This window comes from Rhinopithecus roxellana, chromosome 3 (assembly GCF_007565055.1).
Source record: "Rhinopithecus roxellana isolate Shanxi Qingling chromosome 3, ASM756505v1, whole genome shotgun sequence".
NCBI lineage: Eukaryota > Metazoa > Chordata > Mammalia > Primates > Cercopithecidae > Rhinopithecus > Rhinopithecus roxellana.
This window is the reverse complement of record NC_044551.1, coordinates 2,909,145-2,921,836: the sequence shown is the minus strand read 5'-3', so window position 1 is coordinate 2,921,836 and position 12,692 is coordinate 2,909,145. Positions and strand designations below refer to the sequence as shown.

General features: G+C 41.7%; 1 pseudogene; it reads right to left on the bottom strand.

The window, feature by feature from the left end:
- The window catches only part of LOC104653760, a 74,887-nt pseudogene extending 66,029 nt beyond the window's left edge, over nucleotides 1-8,858 (bottom strand).
- Nucleotides 8,859-12,692: the final 3,834 nt, after the last annotated feature.

Here is a 12,692-nt window from a genome sequence, read left to right as displayed (position 1 = left end):
GTAAAGGATTTTATTTCTCCTTCACTTATGAAACTTAGTTTGGCTGGATCTGAAATTCTGAGTTGAAAATTCTTTTCTTTAAGAATGTTGAATGTTGGTCCCCACTCTCTTCTGGCTTGTAGAGTTTCTGCTGAGAGATCTGCTGTTAGTCTGATGGGCTTCCCTTTGTGGGTAACCCGACTTTCTCTCTGCCTACCCTTATCATTTTTTCCTTCATTTCAACTTTGGTGAGTCTGACAATTATGTGTTTTGGAGTTGCTCTTCTCGAGGAGTATCTTTGTGGCGTTCTCTGTATTTCCTGAATTTGAATATTGGCCTGCCCTACTAGGTTGGGGAAGGTCTCCCGGATAATATCCTGCAGAGTGTTTTCCACCTGGGTTCCATTCTCTCCGTCACTTTCAGGTACAGCAATCAGACGTAGATTTGGCCTTTTCACATAGTCCCGTGTTTCTTGGAGGCTTTGTTCATTTCTTTTTACTCTTTTTTCTCTAAACTTCTCTTCTTGCTTCATTTCATTCATTTGATCTTCAATCACTGATACCCTTTCTTCCAGTTGATTGAGTCAGTTACTGAAGCTTGTGCTTTTGTCACATAGTTCTTGTGCCATGGTTTTCAGCTCTATCAGGTCATTTAAGGACTTCTCTACGTTGGTTATTCTAATTAGCCATTTGTCTAATCATTTCTCAAGGTTTTTAGCTCCTTTGTGATGGGTTCGAACTTCCTCCTTTAGCTCAGAGAAGTTTGATTGTCTGAAGCCTTCTTCTCTGAACTCGTCAAAGTCATTCTCCATCCAGCTTTGTTCTGTTGCTGGTGAAGAGCTGTGTTCCTTTGGAGGGGGAAGGTGCTCTGATTTTTGGAATTTTCAGCTTTTCTGCTCTGTTTTTTCCCCATCTTTGTGGTTTTATCCACCTTTGGTCTTTGGTGATGGTGACGTACTGATGGAGTTTTGGTGTGGGTGTCCTTTCTGTTTGTTAGTTTTCCTTCTAACAGTGAGGACCCTCAGCTGCAGGTCTGTTGGAGTTTGTTGGAGGTCCACTTCAGACACTGTTTGCCTGGGTATCAGCAACGGAGGCTGCAGAAAAGTGAATATTGCTGAACAGCAAATGTTGCTGTCTGATCATTCCCCTGGAAACTTTGTCTCACAGGGGTACCCAGCCATGTAAGGTGTCAGTCTGCTCCTACTGGAGGGTGCCTCCCAGTTAGGCTACTGAGGGGTCAGGGACCCACTTGAGGAGGCAGTCTGTCCGTTCTCAGATCTCAAACTCTGTGCTGGGAGAACCACTACTGTCTTCAAAGCTGTCAGACAGGGACATTTACATCTGCAGAGGTTTCTGCTTCCTTTTGTTTGGCTATGCCCTGTCCCCAGAGTTGGAGTCTACAGAGGCAGGCAGGCCTCCTTGAACTGTGGTGGGATCCACCCAGTTTGAGCTTCCTGGCTGCTTTGTTTGCCTACTCAAGCCTCAGCAATGGTGGGCACCCCTCCCCCAGCCTCACTGCCACCTTGCAGTTAGATCTCAGACTGCTATGCTAGCAATGAGGGAGGCCCCTTGGGCATGGGACCCTCTGAGTCAGGCACAGGATATAATCTCCTGGTGTGCCATTTGCTAAGACCCTTGGAAAAGCACAGTATTAGGGTGGAAGTGACCCAATTCTCCAAGTGCTGTGTGTCATGGTTTCCCTTGGCTAGGAAAGGGAATTCCCTTACCCCTTGTGCTTCCCAGGTGAGGTGATGCCTCACCCTGCTTTGACTCTTGCTTGGTGGGCTGCACCCACTGTCCTGTACCCACTGTCTGACATGCCCCAGTGAGATGTACCTGGTACCTCAATTGGAAATGCAGAAATCACCCAAATTCTGGGTCACTTACGCTGGGAGCTGTAGCCTGGAGCTGTTCCTATTTGGCCATCTTGGATGATTTTTCGATTTCAGAGGTTTTAAGGAGTATATTATATTGCTTCCTAGATTGATTGGCAGCACAGATTAACACACAACTGCAGGCAACTATGATTTCCCTATGGAGATGCAGTGTATTGAAAATAAAACATCATTAATACGATAGTCAGTTAGAAATGCTATCAAATAATTTGAAACAAAATATGAAGGAAGAAAAGCAAATAACAACCATTATACTCATTTTAAGAACTATCCATCCCTACCTGTGTAACCTTTATATTCATCTCAGATGTAGGTTAAGATGCTTTAATTCATTATAAGTATTTCCTTAGAGTCAAAGTCAATTGATTATATTCAGAGCTCATGTCTGGCTCCAGCTCTTACAAGCTTTAAGAAAACTTGACATTAGAACCTCATTCGGGACTTCCAAATTCCCATAGAATAATGGCAGGACTCCTAAATCCTTAGTTTTCATACGTCTTCCAAGAACCATGCATATCAACAAGGAGAATATATAAAATCATCTATAACTTGAGCCCACAACATAACTAGATGACAGAAAATACTACTCTTCTCTCCAATGTACATGTGGTAGAAAAGTGAAAAAAGCAGAGCCAACTCATGAGCTATATGAGAGTGAGGAGTCAGGCAGATCCTGCAGGCAGGCACTAGCAGTTGGAAAATAAGAGTAAAATCTCCCCCCATTAAAAAAGAAAGTCCCGTGGGGAGTGGAGAAATACTGAGAACAATAGTACGCTCATGCCATCACTAGTAATGGGTTACCTTTCATTGTGTGCTCCTTGAAGTCATGCAGTGGAAGGTACCCAACCTCAGCAGGTGGCATCCTAGCCATAAATGGATGAATCATGATTGAATTGATTTGAATTGCAAGGAAAATGTCAAGAGAATCTAGAACATGGAATACTCTGTAGGACAACTAGCCTTTACTCTTCAGAACATGTTAGTTGTGTGTGTGTGTGTGTATATGAGTACGTATGTGAGTATGCATGAGTGTGTGTGTTTGTGTGAATGTGTATGTGTGTGGGTGTGTGTGTGTATTACATCAGTGGTTGGCTTTCCTAGGTCTCCAGCTTGCAGATGGAAGATCATGGGACTTTTCAGTCTCCATAATCACATGAGCCAATTCCTCATAATAAATCTCACTCTCATTCTCTCTGTCTTTCCTTCTCTCTCTCACTCTCTCTCTCTATTGTACATATACACAAATATGTATATCTAATACATCTCTATATTTGTATATCAGTCCATTTTCACGCTGCTGGTAAAGACATACCCAAGACTGAGCAATTTACAAAAGAAAGAGGTTTAATTGGACTTACAATTTCACATGGCTGGGGAAGCCTCACCATCATGGTGGAAGGCAAGGAGGAGCAAGTCACATCTTACATGGTTAATGGCAGGCAAAAAAATGAGAGAACGTGTGCAGGGGAACTCCTCTTTTTAAAACCATCAGATCTCATAAGACTTATTCACTATCACGAGAACAGCATGGAAAAGACTTAACCCCATGATTCAGTTACCTCCCACAACACATGGGAATTCAAGATGAGATTTGGGTGGGGACACAGCCAAACCATATCAATTTGTAAAAATGTATGTATGTGTGTATATACATATATATACAGTATAGATATACAGTATAGATATATAGTATAGATACACACATATATATTTATATATAGGAAGAGGGAGAGTGGGGAGTCAGGGAGGGAGAGAGAGAGAGCAAGAAAATGATTGTGAGAAATTGGCTCCCACAATTATGGACACTGAGAAGTCTCAGGGTCTGCAAGACTGGAGCCCCAGGAAAGCCCATGGTGTAATTCTGCCTGTGTCCAAAACCTGAGAAGTAGGGAAGCCTATGGTGTAACTTCCAGTTTGAGAGCAGGAGATAACATGTCCCAGCTCCAGCAGTGAGGTGAAATAATAAAATTGGGGGGTGGGGTGAATTCCTCTCTTCTCTACCTTTTTTTTTTTTCTACCCAGGCCTGTCTTAGTCCTTTGGACTGCTATAAAAAAATACCACAGGCTGAGTTATTTATTAACAATATAAGTTTACTGGTCACAGTTCTGGAGGCTGGGAAGTCCAAGGCACTGGCAGATTTGGTGTCTGTGAGGGCTACTCTCTTCTTCCAAGATGGTGCCTTGTTGCTGAATCCTCTGGAGGGGATGAATGCGAGTCTCACGTGGAGGAAGAGACGGAGAGGCAATACCTTTTATAAGATATTAATATTCATAAGGATGGAGCCCTCATGGGCTAATCACATTCTCAAGGCCCCACCTCTTAATACTGTTGCACTGGGGATTAAGCTTCAATGTAAATTTAGGAGAGGACACAAATATTCAAACCATAGCAAGGCCGTAAACAAACTGGTTGATGTCAACCCATATAGTGGAGGGCCATCTACTTTACTGATTCCACCAATTCAAATGCTTGTCTCATTCAGAAACACTCTCACAGACACACCCAGAAATAATGTTTAATCTAGGCATCTTTCATGAAGCCTTTGAGACATTTAACTTCAAACAGCAAAGTGTCTGGTAACATTTCCCAGGTACCCACCTCTACATATATTTTTACCCTCTCCATGGCAAGCAGAGAGAAGAAACACAGAGGGAATCCTGTGCCATCTGCAAGTTTGCATCACACATCTGTTATTCCTACCTGGGATATTTCCCACATGATTTTTCTCCAAGTGTGGCCTGGACCCACTGAGAACCTGTGTAATGCTGGGCCTGCCCAGCCACTGAAACTCTGGAGGTGGGACCCAGGAATCTGAATTTAAGAAGCTCCCCATGATTCTGTGCACACTCAAATTCGAGAAGCCCTGCTCTAGCATCTGACTCCACATTTAACACCACCAAAATTACCTATAAGCAGCATTTACTATGAACATTAATTAGCACTGAAAATTATTTTCAGCAGGTTACATTAGGATTTAAACATTAAGACATGCAGAGAATGATACCACAGCACATCCAGAGAGCTAACACTCCTTGCTTAATGGGGGAGCTGTTTCTCCCACTGCTGCGTCACCAGATTTATAGTTCGGCTTCTGACACAGACCTCTTACTAAGCTGCATTTAATCCCTAAAAGAATCACACCTCCCTTCTCTCCCCTTCCTCTACCCACTGTTGTTCCTCCACACAATTATTCAGAACACTGATTTTCATGCTTAAATAGAGCAACAGCTTTCAGAGTGCTTTCTTTACACCAGGCTAAGAGATTATGTGAACTAGGAAGATGATGTTGTAATTTAGTACCACTCAGTACAATTAAAAAAAAATAAACTAATGCCTGGAGTATAAGAGATGTATTAAAAGATGAGCAGTTGAGCTCTGATGGGGGATGAAGCATGGACAGGCAGAAAGAACCCACTAGAAGTGTGGAATTACGTCTGAGCCTGGTGATGCACCAAAGGTGGGGACCCTGGCTTGCTGGGGCCATAAGAAGGCCCAGAATTTCAAGAGTGCTTAGAGAGAGGAAGGGGGCCTGGGGGCTGCAGGGAGCAGAGGGCGCGGCTCAGAGGGCCAGAAGAAAATAATTTTGCGTACAGAATTTTGACAAGGAATTTTTTAAAATATCTTTTCTGCCAGGTGCTATGGCTCACGCCTATAATCCCAGCCCTTTGGGAGACCCAGGGTGGGCGGATCATGAGGCCAGGAGATTGAGACCTTCCTGGCTAACACAGTGAAACCCCATCTCTACTAAAAATACAAAAAATTAGCCGAGCGTGGTGGTGGGCGCCTGTAGTCCCAGCTACTCTGGAGGTTGAGGCAGGAGAATGGCGTGAACCCAGGACGTGGAGCTTGCAGCACCACCGCACTCCAGCCTGGGTGACAGAGCAAGACTCCATCTCAAGAAATATATATATATATCTTTTCCAGTTCAGAAATGGTTCCTGGGAAAAAGGAAAGTTGTAAATACTCATTTACAAGTAGTTAGGCCTGTGTGGAAAATTACTGGCAGATATTGGTAGCAATATTGAAATATCACCCTTAGTCATTTGCACTGGAATTCCTCCTAATAGATGGCTTCTTGAGCCTCATGGGGGAGTGCACCACTCCCCCAGCCCAGTCATGAACCTTATTTTAAAAATTTGAGTAGTTTTGGGGAAACAGGTTGTGTTCAGTTGCATGGATGAGGTCTTTAGTGGTGATTTCTGAGATTTTGGTTCACCCGTCACCTGAGCAGTGTACACTGTACCCAGTATGTAGTCTTTTATTCCTCACCTCCTCCCACCATTCCCCCCGAGTTCCCCAAGTCCATTGTATCATTCTTATGCCTTTGTATCCTCATAGCTTAGCCCCCACTTATAAGTGAGAACATACATAGTTGATTTTCCATTCCTGAGTAACGTCACTTAAAAGAATGGCCTCTAGTTCCATCCAAGTTGCGACAAAGGCCATTATTTCATTCCAGTTTTTAGATGAGTAGTATTCCATGGTGTATATATATCATATTTTCTTTATGCATTCATTGGTTGACGGGCATTTATGTTGGTTCTATATTTTTGCAATTGTGAATTGTGTTGCTATAAACATGTGTGTGCATGTGTCTTTTTCATATGATACCAGTCATGAACCTTCCAGATTGAAATCGTAATGAAGAGCGAATCAAAGGTGCAACAGTATTTCCACAATCTCTGCTGCTCACCTGTGACAGGTGGTGAGTCACTGCAGGAAGGAAGAAGAGGCAGTGACTGCTAGTGGATATGGGGTTCCTTTGGAGGGTGATAAAAGAGCTCTAAAATTGATTATAGTAATGGCTGAACAACTTTGTGAATATACTAAAAACCATTACACTGTACCCTTTAAATGGGTACCTTGTATGCTATGTGAATTAGATCTCAATAAAGTTGTTTATATACATTTTAAAAACCACTGGAAACATATCTAGGGGCACAAAGAACAGAAAAGGGTGAAGCCTCTTTGTGAATTCCAGTCTGACTCTCTGGCCAAGCATTGATAGTTACACAGTGGAAAAGCTGAGGGAAAATTGCAGGAAATGTGTTGTTAACCAAGTTGGGTGAAGGTAATTATGAAACGCTAAGAGGTTTAGATAAAAATAATAAAAATAAAAAGATCTGTTTCTTTTGCATCAGCTACCCATTACTTCTGGTTTTCTTTTTTGGTTTTGTTTGTTTGTTTGTTTGTTTGTTTAATATATAAGTAAAGTAACCAGAGGGAATGTGATATGGTTTTGCTGTGTCCCCACCCAAATCTCATCTTGAGTTGTAGTTCCATAAACCCCACGTGTCATGGGAGGGACCGAGTGGGAGGTAATTTAACCATGGGATTGGTTACCCTCATGCTGTTCTCATGAGTGAGTTCTCACGAGATCTGGTTTTATAAAGGGCTTTTTCCTCTTTTGCTCAGCACTTCTCCTTCCTGCCATCATGTGAATAAAGATTTCTTTGCTTCCCCTTCTGCCTTTATTGTAAGTTTTCTGAGGCCTCCCCAGCCATGCAGAATTGTGAGTCAATTAAACCTTAAACCTCTTTCCTTTATAAATTACCCAGTCTCTGGTATGTCCTTACAGCAGCATGAGAACAGACTAACACAGACTACAAAGATGAGATGGGAGTGTGGGCTACGTTTCAGTCAAAATTTAATATATTGTTTACGTATGACAGCACATCTCAAGAGCGGACACGGAGATGATATGGGCTGGGTGATATGAGTAAGATTCTTCATGTGCTATTATTATAATAATTGCATTTTCCAAAATAGGAATTTATAGATAGGGAATTATAATTGCTAGCCTGTATCCTCTGTTGCCACTTGATGTTTTGGGAATCTTAAAACCCTTTTCTTCGGTTTTATTTTGTTTCGTGTGCTTGTAAGGCTCAGTAACAACGACGTCTGTTCTTTAATCACCCAAAACACTTTAGGGCTTTAGGGAGGGTGAGAAGGGGTCAAAAAACAACAAAATATGATGATTAAGTAATGAGCCCTTCAAACCTCAGAAAATGGAACCGAGTGGTGAGCAAACCTAGTACCATTTAACTTACCTCTGTGAAAAGCAGGGGCCATTTGGGTTAGGAGGTCTGGGCCTGAGTCAGGACATCATATTGCCCAGGGCCATAGGGTGTGGAGCTCAGAAGGAGAAATCAAAGCAAAAGTCAGGCAGACTGTCTAATGAAGTTGCCAATCAGAAGACACAAGGCCGAGAGAGAGAGAACTAAATGCACAGGCTCCAGAGAGAAACCAGAGGAGAAGGGAGGATTTGGAGCAAAGAGTGGAGATGGAGCTAAAAGATGGTTCCAGTGACTTTTATGGAGAGCTGCAGGTTCTGATAAATGGAGCAGAGGAGGAACAAGGAAAAAAAGCTGATAAAGCTCAAACTCAGGGACTCAATCCCTATGCCTTGTTCCATCTTAACTTTTCCTAGAGCCAAATCAAGAAATTATGATATCCATTAATTCCACCAGCCAGATGGTTAGCAAAACCTCCAAGGATAATGGAGCTTATGTTTAAGGATCTCTGGGCTGGTAGCCAGATCCATTTCATAACAACCTTCGCTACCAGAAAATTCTTCCTTACATCAAACAGTACATTTCTTACCTTGGCCACTTTCTGACTGGGCTATCAACACACATTGGCTATGGATGTGTTGGAGGTCAACTAAGCTCTCTAAAAGCTTTTTTCTTTGTTTGTAAAATGGGACTAATAATGGGACCTACCTTCTAGGATTATTGTAAGGATTAGAGGGATGAGGTGTAAAGCATATAGACTGGTCCTTGGCACATGGTATGCATTACTTTCAGCATCAGAATCAGTATTAGTGTTTGTATTTGTGTTGCTCTTAGTAACATTGAGGCCCACAGCCTTGGGGCTTGTACTGATCAAAAAAGGATCCTTATCTGGCAATTTAGCAGCATCCCTAGATTTCTTGATAATGCTGTTGGCTAATAAAATGAAGACATTGGCCTTCTGAGTGCTCATTGTGTGACACGCCCTCGGGTGCATGCATTATTTATATGATCTCTTGTTACCTGCATAATGACCCTGTGAATAAACAGAAATGCGTTTTACACATTAGGAAACAAGTTCAGAAAAGTAAGCAAATTGCCCAAGGTCATATAACCAGTCAGTTTGGAGGTGGAAGTTTAATCTAGTCCTGTGTAATTCCAAAGCCTCTACCTGGAATAAGAGAAGCCACAGGAGCTCGAAGCCAGTGTTTTACTTTCACAGTGACATGGGGCATACCTTGTCAGTGGGGGAGTGAGCACGACCTAAATCTCATGATAAATCAAGTTCCTAAATCAAGTTCCTCCACTTCCCTTATAGTCCATCATAGATCTATAGGTTTGTCCAGTGTTTTCTAAACCTTTCTTGAAGCTGTTTATATTTTCAGCCAGCAGGATTTTAAATAGCCCCAGGGTTTCTCTGAAGTGACTTGTAGCTAATACAATATTGCAGGAGGAGACCAAGTGGGTGCAGGTTCGAGCCTCACACCTTCTCTGCCTCATTCACAGTTGTTTTGCTTTTATCTGTTTTATATTTATGGTTTACATAAAAAGATATCTATTAGGAGGGAAACAAGTTTGGTAACTAAAAGTATAAATGTTTGAAAAACCAAAGCCTTAAAATGTTGTTGGTAACACTTGTATTTATCTTTCCAAAATAATTTATGCAAATATGCCCTCTTCTTATTTCTTACCGTCTAAAAGTTGAGGAATAATTGTCTGTTTCTGCTCTATATACCCTTCATGGTTTTTTAGTGGTTTTCCCTGAACAATGTTTTCCTTTGGAGAACCTCCCTGTAATAATTTCATATATGACTAGGAGGGCTCATTACTGAGATGTAGCTGATCATGCATCTCATCCCACAGTCAAAATGACTGGTTCAGGAATGGATATGTGGCTGTAGCAGAATAAATTTGAGTCCCTTCCTAGATCAATATGCTGTTATTGGGACAGAAAAACACTCTGCTGAGGTTGCTAAGCTGATAGACTTCTTGCCCATAATGTACAAAAAGCATTAACTGACAAATGAAACCATGCAAGGATGAATGGAATACAGAATGGAGGGAAAATCAGAGTCGTGGTGACATCATTTCAGCCCCTGGATCCATCTGAACCTGAAGTCATTTTCATACCTGAACTTTCCCTTTTAAGTTAGCCAAGATTTCACCTCATTCCAAATGCCTTCTAAGCTTAATCCCATTGATCTTGACTATCTCATCTGCTGTCTCCCTGCATTTGAGGTTTTGTGCAATACTCATGTGTGCATGTTGGTAATGCTATTGTGAAAAAAATTTCCTTTAGTTATTCTAAACACAGACCTCATCTGTTTCCTCAACCATGAAGCAGGTTTCTCAGGGAAGGGGTAATTGCCTCAATATCTATAACCTCTCAGTGGCTCATAATGATTGAGTGTTTGACTTCTGTAGAGGACAGTAATGCTTCTTGGTTACAGAAAGCTGAACATTTTGCCTTTTTATAGTAGGAAGTGATGGTCTGCTTCTTCTAGAAACTCTGACCCAGTGCCAGCTTCATGGACATGTGTGCTGTGACCATGTCCTCAGCTCTGGTCATTACCACATGCCTTCCCTTCAGATATGTGAATTTCCATGATTTCTTTTTGCCCATTCTCATCTTTTCCCTGCTTTCAGAAAGAGATGCTATGTAAGAGGAAAAATGGTTTTTGTTTAGGCAATGTAGCTTCTTCTGCAGTGCACAATATGGGGGCAGTTCATAAGTTGTTTTGCAACTTATTTTTGTTCTACCTTGTTTCCCATGCAGGAACATTTCCGATTACAGCATAACTCTTTATTAGCAGAAAATGTGTACAGAATATAAAGGCTAATCCCTGACCCTGGCACTTGAGATTATGGTCTGACCCCAGTCTGCCTTCTTGCCTCATCTCCTGCCTGCTTTCTCTCTGGGATTGGGAGTGTTGGTCCCTTACCTCCACTTCCCTGGGGGAAGGCCTAAATCAGCATTTGGTCCTGGGGCTGTTGTTTGACATAGCACTCCCAGAAAACTTAGGCATGCCACCCCATGGATAATCGCTGGTCTACATTCCAGCCAAACTCTATCATTGTTGTTCCTCTAATATTCTATGGCTTCCATGCCTTCAGTCACATTAGTCCCTATGTTTAAGAGCTTTGCCTGAATTGCTATCTGTCCAAATTTCACTCATTCTTAAAATGCCTTATCTCCCTTGAAGCACTTCCTGGACTTTGTCCTCATCAACAACATGTGCATGTCACATGCTATGTGTATTTATATGTACTCAATTCTCACAACAACCTCACAGTGTAAGTACTAAAATTATTCCCATTTTACACGTGAGAAAATAAAGGCACTGCGAGGTTGGATGGTTTCCCTGAGGAGAATTACACAGCCAGAGAGTGTCAGAGAAAGGATTTCAATTTAAGCTGTTTGGCTCTAGAGTCTATGCGCTGATTTTCTAGAATGTATTGCTAGAACTTCTCGTGGTTCTCCTTGGCCTCTAATGTTTTTATTATTTGTGTATGCCTCCCTTCCCCTAGCCTGCAAGCTCCCTGTAGACTAGGGGAGGGGAGGCACACACAAATAATGAAAACATAAGGATATAGTGAAATAATCATGGCATTTGAAAGCAAACAGACTGGGCTTGAACAAATGACTGAAATTATCTGAGTCTCAGTTTCTTCATTTATAAAAAGAGTGATAACATGTAACTTACAGTGTGACTGTGAGGAGGAATGAATGAAATAATAGGTAAAAGTTTCTTAGTTGGAGCTCTGGCATATCATGGGTATTCAATAAACACTGGCACTCTTCTCTTTTGTGTTTACATCACTGAAACTTGTAGTAGAGATCCTTTTACCTTAATAACTGTATAGTACTTTATCAGAGTAAGTTAGTACATTTGAGAGGAAACTAGGAACATCTTCCCTTGTATTAATTTATTTAGCAAATATTTATAGAGCATTTACTATGTTAAAGACACTCTCAAAGGTGCTGGGGACATGACAGTGATCAACAGAGTCTCTGCTCTCATCGAGCCTGTATTAATGAAACTTTTAGGAGACCCCCTCTATGTTTGTCTCCAAATGAATGAGAAGTCTTCCATCTCGTGTGACTTATGGAAATCAGCTGCAATACTCCAAAGCCTAACTATTAAGAGTAGTAATCTTTTGCTTTCCTCACCTGTTGCTGACAGGGAGATTCTCTTAGGATTTGACTGCTGTTAATGGTAATGTGGGACCAAGGATCCTTGCTTGGGTCAAGACCCGTAAAGAAACTTAACGCTGGTGGCAACAGTGCTGTCCTTTCCATTTGCCTCATTCCGTGAGGGTATCGTCAGGCTACTAGATTCTTTCTAGGATTCAGCAGAGTCAAAAGCTGTGTGGATTTTTCCCACAGCAATGATCAAGAGAAAATGTCCCCTGTTGCTTACATTCTCACAGAATGACTAGATGGCTTTATTTACATATTTTACAGAAACAATGTCTGAACACAAGTGTCCTCTTCAGGTGAGGTCATAAAGACAGCTAAGGGTGAACTGAGGGTGAATGCTTGTCTGTCTCAGCAGGAGAACCTGTGAAATTCAAACAGGCTGCAGTACTTTGTGCTGATTTGACCTGTTGGCTCAGAGACTCTTCAAAAGGAGTTAAAAGCCTCTGGAGATGAAGGAATATTTTTCACCTATATCTACAGAGACAAACACATTCCAGGAAGAGTACACAGTTAACTGTGAATTCGAGACCATTTTTTCCTCGCAATGAGTCTAGATGATTCAAAAATCTAGTCTTAAAACTGTGGAGTTATCCTGGACTCTTGTTT